Source organism: Ranitomeya imitator, chromosome 4 (assembly GCF_032444005.1).
Source record: "Ranitomeya imitator isolate aRanImi1 chromosome 4, aRanImi1.pri, whole genome shotgun sequence".
NCBI classification, from domain to species: Eukaryota; Metazoa; Chordata; class Amphibia; order Anura; family Dendrobatidae; genus Ranitomeya; species Ranitomeya imitator.
In genome coordinates, this window is record NC_091285.1 from 200,964,945 (window position 1) to 200,972,405 (window position 7,461).

The window sequence follows — 7,461 nt, forward strand, 5'->3', positions numbered from 1 at the left end:
GACAGATCCTCTATATACTACACCACACAGGAGAGCTGACAGATCTTCTATATACTACACCACACAGGAGAGCTGACAGATCCTCTATATACTACACCACACGGGAGAGCTGACAGATCCTCTATATACTACACCACACGGGAGAGCTGACAGATCCTCTATATACAACACCACACGGGAGAGCTGACACACATATATATATATATATATATATATATATATATATATATATATATATATACAGTGGGGCAAAAAAGTATTTAGTCAGTCAGCAATAGTGCAAGTTCCACCACTTAAAAAGATGAGAGGCGTCTGTAATTTACATCATAGGTAGACCTCAACTATGGGAGACAAACTGAGAAAAAAAAATCCAGAAAATCACATTGTCTGTTTTTTTAACATTTTATTTGCATATTATGGTGGAAAATAAGTATTTGGTCAGAAACAAACAATCAAGATTTCTGGCTCTCACAGACCTGTAACTTCTTCTTTAAGAGTCTCCTCTTTCCTCCACTCATTACCTGTAGTAATGGCACCTGTTTAAACTTGTTATCAGTATAAAAAGACACCTGTGCACACCCTCAAACAGTCTGACTCCAAACTCCACTATGGTGAAGACCAAAGAGCTGTCAAAGGACACCAGAAACAAAATTGTAGCCCTGCACCAGGCTGGGAAGACTGAATCTGCAATAGCCAACCAGCTTGGAGTGAAGAAATCAACAGTGGGAGCAATAATTAGAAAATGGAAGACATACAAGACCACTGATAATCTCCCTCGATCTGGGGCTCCACGCAAAATCCCACCCCGTGGGGTCAGAATGATCACAAGAACGGTGAGCAAAAATCCCAGAACCACGCGGGGGGACCTAGTGAATGAACTGCAGACAGCTGGGACCAATGTAACAAGGCCTACCATAAGTAACACACTACGCCACCATGGACTCAGATCCTGCAGTGCCAGACATGTCCCACTGCTTAAGCCAGTACATGTCCGGGCCCGTCTGAAGTTTGCTAGAGAGCATTTGGATGATCCAGAGGAGTTTTGGGAGAATGTCCTATGGTCTGATGAAACCAAACTGGAACTGTTTGGTAGAAACACAACTTGTCGTGTTTGGAGGAAAAAGAATACTGAGTTGCATCCATCAAACACCATACCTACTGTAAAGCATGGTGGTGGAAACATCATGCTTTGGGGCTGTTTCTCTGCAAAGGGGCCAGGACGACTGATCCGGGTACATGAAAGAATGAATGGGGCCATGTATCGTGAGATTTTGAGTGCAAACCTCCTTCCATCAGCAAGGGCATTGAAGATGAAACGTGGCTGGGTCTTTCAACATGACAATGATCCAAAGCACACCGCCAGGGCAACGAAGGAGTGGCTTCGTAAGAAGCATTTCAAGGTCCTGGAGTGGCCTAGCCAGTCTCCAGATCTCAACCCTATAGAAAACCTTTGGAGGGAGTTGAAAGTCCGTGTTGCCAAGCGAAAAGCCAAAAACATCACTGCTCTAGAGGAGATCTGCATGGAGGAATGGGCCAACATACCAACAACAGTGTGTGGCAACCTTGTGAAGACTTACAGAAAACGTTTGACCTCTGTCATTGCCAACAAAGGATATATTACAAAGTATTGAGATGAAATTTTGTTTCTGACCAAATACTTATTTTCCACCATAATATACAAATAAAATGTTAAAAAAACAGACAATGTGATTTTCTGGATTTTTTTTTCTCAGTTTGTCTCCCATAGTTGAGGTCTACCTATGATGTAAATTACAGACGCCTCTCATCTTTTTAAGTGGTGGAACTTGCACTATTGCTGACTGACTAAATACTTTTTTGCCCCACTGTATATACATACATCTCTATATACTACACCACACAGGAGAGCTGACAGATCCTCTATATTCTACACCACACGGGAGAGCTGACAGATCCTCTATATACTACACCACACAGGAGAGCTGACAGATCCTCTATATACCACACCACACAGGAGAGCTGACAGATCCTCTATATACTACACCACACAGGAGAGCTGACAGATCCTCTATATACTACACCACACGGGAGAGCTGACGGATCCTCTATATACTACACCACACGGGAGAGCTGACAGATCCTCTATATACTACACCACACGGGAGAGCTGACAGATCCTCTATATACTACACCACACGGGAGAGCTGACACATATATATATATATATATATATACATACATCTCTATATACTACACCACACAGGAGAGCTGACAGATCCTCTAGATTCTACACCACACGGGAGAGCTGACAGATCCTCTATATACTACACCACACAGGAGAGCTGACAGATCCTCTATATACCACACCACACAGGAGAGCTGACAGATCCTCTATATACTACACCACACAGGAGAGCTGACAGATCCTCTATATACTACACCACACGGGAGAGCTGACAGATCCTCTATATACTACACCACACAGGAGAGCTGACAGATCCTCTATATTCTACACCACACAGGAGAGCTGACAGATCCTCTATATACTACACCACACAGGAGAGCTGACAGACCCTCTATATACTACACCACACAGGAGAGCTGACAGATCCTCTATATACTACACCACACAGGAGAGCTGACAGATCCTCTATACACTACACCACACGGGAGAGCTGACAGATCCTCTATATACTACACCACACAGGAGAGCTGACAGATACTCTATATTCTACACCACACAGGAGAGCTGACAGATCCTCTATATACTACACCACACAGGACAGATCCTCTATATACTACACCACACAGGAGAGCTGACAGATTCTCTATATACTACACCACACAGGAGAGCTGACAGATCCTCTATATACCACACCACACAGGAGAGCTGACAGATTCTCTATATACTACACCACACGGGAGAGCTGACAGATCCTCTATATACTACACCACACGGGAGAGCTGACAGATCCTCTATATACTTCACCACACAGGAGAGCTGACAGATCCTCTATATACTACACCACACAGGATAGATCCTCTATATACTACACCACACAGGAGAGCTGACTGATCCTCTATATACTACACCACACAGGAGAGCTGACAGATCCTCTATATACTACACCACACAGGAGAGCTGACAGATCCTCTATATACTACACCACACAGGACAGATCCTCTATATACTACACCACACAGGAGAGCTGACAGATCCTCTATATACTACACCACACAGGAGAGCTGACAGATCCTCTATATACTACACCACACAGGAGAGCTGACAGATCCTCTATATACTACACCACACGGGAGAGCTGACAGATCCTCTATATACTACACCACACAGGAGAGCTGACAGATCCTCTATATACTACACCACACAGGAGAGCTGACAGATCCTCTATATACTACACCACACGGGAGAGCTGACAGATCCTCTATATTCAACACCACACAGGAGAGCTGACAGATCCTCTATATACTACACCACACGGGAGAGCTGACAGATCCTCTATATACTACACCACACGGGAGAGCTGACAGATCCTCTATATTCTACACCACACGGGAGAGCTGACAGATCCTCTATATACTACACCACACAGGAGAGCTGACAGATACTCTATATTCTACACCACACAGGAGAGCTGACAGATCCTCTATATACTACACCACACAGGACAGATCCTCTATATACTACACCACACAGGAGAGCTGACAGATTCTCTATATACTACACCACACAGGAGAGCTGACAGATCCTCTATATACCACACCACACAGGAGAGCTGACAGATTCTCTATATACTACACCACACGGGAGAGCTGACAGATCCTCTATATACTACACCACACGGGAGAGCTGACAGATCCTCTATATACTTCACCACACAGGAGAGCTGACATATCCTCTATATACTACACCACACAGGATAGATCCTCTATATACTACACCACACAGGAGAGCTGACAGATCCTCTATATACTACACCACACAGGAGAGCTGACAGATCCTCTATATACTACACCACACAGGAGAGCTGACAGATCCTCTATATACTACACCACACGGGAGAGCTGACAGATCCTCTATATACTACACCACACGGGAGAGCTGACAGATCCTCTATATACTACACCACACAGGAGAGCTGACACATATATATATATATATATATATATACATACATCTCTATATACTACACCACACAGGAGAGCTGACAGATCCTCTATATTCTACACCACACGGGAGAGCTGACAGATCCTCTATATACTACACCACACAGGAGAGCTGACAGATCCTCTATATACCACACCACACAGGAGAGCTGACAGATCCTCTATATACTACACCACACAGGAGAGCTGACAGATCCTCTATATACTACACCACACGGGAGAGCTGACAGATCCTCTATATACTACACCACACAGGAGAGCTGACAAATCCTCTATATTCTACACCACACAGGAGAGCTGACAGATCCTCTATATACTACACCACACAGGAGAGCTGACAGATCCTCTATATACTACACCACACAGGAGAGCTGACAGATCCTCTATATACTACACCACACAGGAGAGCTGACAGATCCTCTATATACTACACCACACAGGAGAGCTGACAGATCCTCTATATACTACACCACACAGGAGCTGACAGATCCTCTATATACTACACCACACAGGACAGATCCTCTATATACTACACCACACAGGAGAGCTGACAGATCCTCTATATACTACACCACACAGGAGAGCTGACCGATCCTCTATATACTACTCCACACAGGAGAGCTGACAGATCCTCTATATACTACACCACACGGGAGAGCTGACAGATCCTCTATATACTACACCACACAGGAGAGCTGACAGATCCTCTATATACTACACCACACAGGAGAGCTGACAGATCCTCTATATACTACACCACACGGGAGAGCTGACAGATCCTCTATATACTACACCACACGGGAGAGCTGACAGATCCTCTATATACTACACCACACGGGAGAGCTGACAGATCCTCTATATACTACACCACACAGGAGCTGACAGATCCTCTATACACTACACCACACAGGAGAGCTGACAGATCCTCTATATACTAAACCACACAGGAGAGCTGACAGATACTCTATATACTACACCACACAGGAGAGCTGACAGATCCTCCATATACCACACCACACAGGAGAGCTGACAGATCCTCTATATACTACACCACACATGAGAGCCGACATATCCTCTATATACTACACCACACAGGAGAGCTGACAGATCCTCTATATACTACACCACACAAGAGAGCTGACAGATCCTCTATATACTACACCACACAGGAGAGCTGACAGATCCTCTATATACTACACCACACAGGAGAGCTGACAGATCCTCTATATACTACACCACACAGGAGAGCTGACAGATCCTCTATATACTACACCACACAGGAGAGCTGACAGATCCTCTATATACTACACCACACAGGAGAGCTGACAGATCCTCTATATACTACACCACACAGGAGAGTTGACAGATCCTCTATATACTACACCACACAGGACAGATCCTCTATATACTACACCACACAGGAGAGCTGACAGATCCTCTATATACTACACCACACAGGAGAGCTGACAGATCCTCTATATACTACACCACACAGGAGAGCTGACAGATCCTCTATATACTACACCACACGGGAGAGCTGACAGATCCTCTATATACTACACCACACAGGAGAGCTGACAGATCCTCTATATACTACACCACACAGGAGAGCTGACAGATCCTCTATATACTACACCACACAGGAGCTGACAGATCCTCTATATACTACACCACACAGGAGAGCTGACAGATCCTCTATATACTACACCACACAGGACAGATCCTCTATATACTACACCACACAGGAGAGCTGACAGATCCTCTATATACTACACCACACAGGAGAGCTGACCGATCCTCTAAATACTACTCCACACAGGAGAGCTGACAGATCCTCTATATACTACACCACACGGGAGAGCTGACAGATCCTCTATATACTACACCACACAGGAGAGCTGACAGATCCTCTATATACTACACCACACAGGAGAGCTGACAGATCATCTATATACCACACCACACAAGAGAGCTGACAGATCCTCTATATACTACACCACACGGGAGAGCTGACAGATGTAGTATATAGAGATGTATATATATACCACACATGAGAACAGTAATGTAGGTCCAGTGTGTGTAGTAAAATACTTACCGGTGGCCATATTCCACTGCAATGAAGAAGACAGAAGCAACGACACAGCGGCAGAAGACGGCGACTGCTGCGTATTGTATTACACACAGGGAAGCTCTCTGTTGGGGGCGAGACATTGTTTTTATTAGTATGATTTTGGTATAGATGTGATTTTTTTCATCACTTGTTATACCTTTTTTTGTGGAATTGTGGCGACCTGAAAAAAGGACATTTGGAATTCTTGAGTTGTTTCTGTTTACGGTGTTTACTGATCGAGTTAATTGTTTTTATATTTTGATAGATCGGACGTTTCTGAACCCAGCAATGCCAAATATGTGTTGTTTTTTTATTTTTTAAATATATTTATCTTCAACTAGATTGTGGCCGATTCTAACGCATCGGGTATTCTAGAATATGCATGTCCCCGTATTATATGGACAATGATGATTCCAGAATTCGCAGCAGACTGTGCCCGTCGCTGATTGGTCGAGGCAACCTTTATGACATCATTGTCGCCATGGCAACGATTATGACATCATCGTCGCTGTGCCCATTGCTGATTGGTCGAGGCCTGGCGGCCTCGACCAATCAGAGACGCGGGATTTCTACGTCGATGCTGTGCCCGTCGCTGATTGGTCAGAGAGGCGGGATTTCCAGGACAGACAGACAGACAGACAGAAAGACAGACAGACAGACGGAAAAACCCTTAGACAATTATATATATAGATTGACTAAAAAGGGGTGATTTGAACTTTTAGGAATTTTTTAAATTTTGTTTTTACCTTTCACTGGTACAGATAGCCCCCTTAGAGGACATGAGGATGCGATCATCCGATCGCATGTGCCATTAAATACAGTGATGCCACAGCATCACTGCAGATAGCAGAAATCACAGTCTCCTTTAAAGCCTGGCCACAGGAAGAAGACCCCTGGCTGTCATTACAACCCATTGGTGACCCACGATCACATCATGGGCGCCAATGGGTGAGAGAATGATGCGCACGCATGTTGGCATGTGTTATATGCTGCTGTCAGAGATTGACACTGGCATTTAACACGCGCCATACATGTAAGGCTGATGTCGTAAAGGTGTTACCTGAGGACCCCCTTCACCACTGTGTCACCTCTATTTTCCTGTGGGCTCCCTTCACCACTGTGTCACCCAATATCCTGTGGGCCCCCTCCCCCACTGTGCTACCTCTATTTTCCTGTGGGCCCCCTCC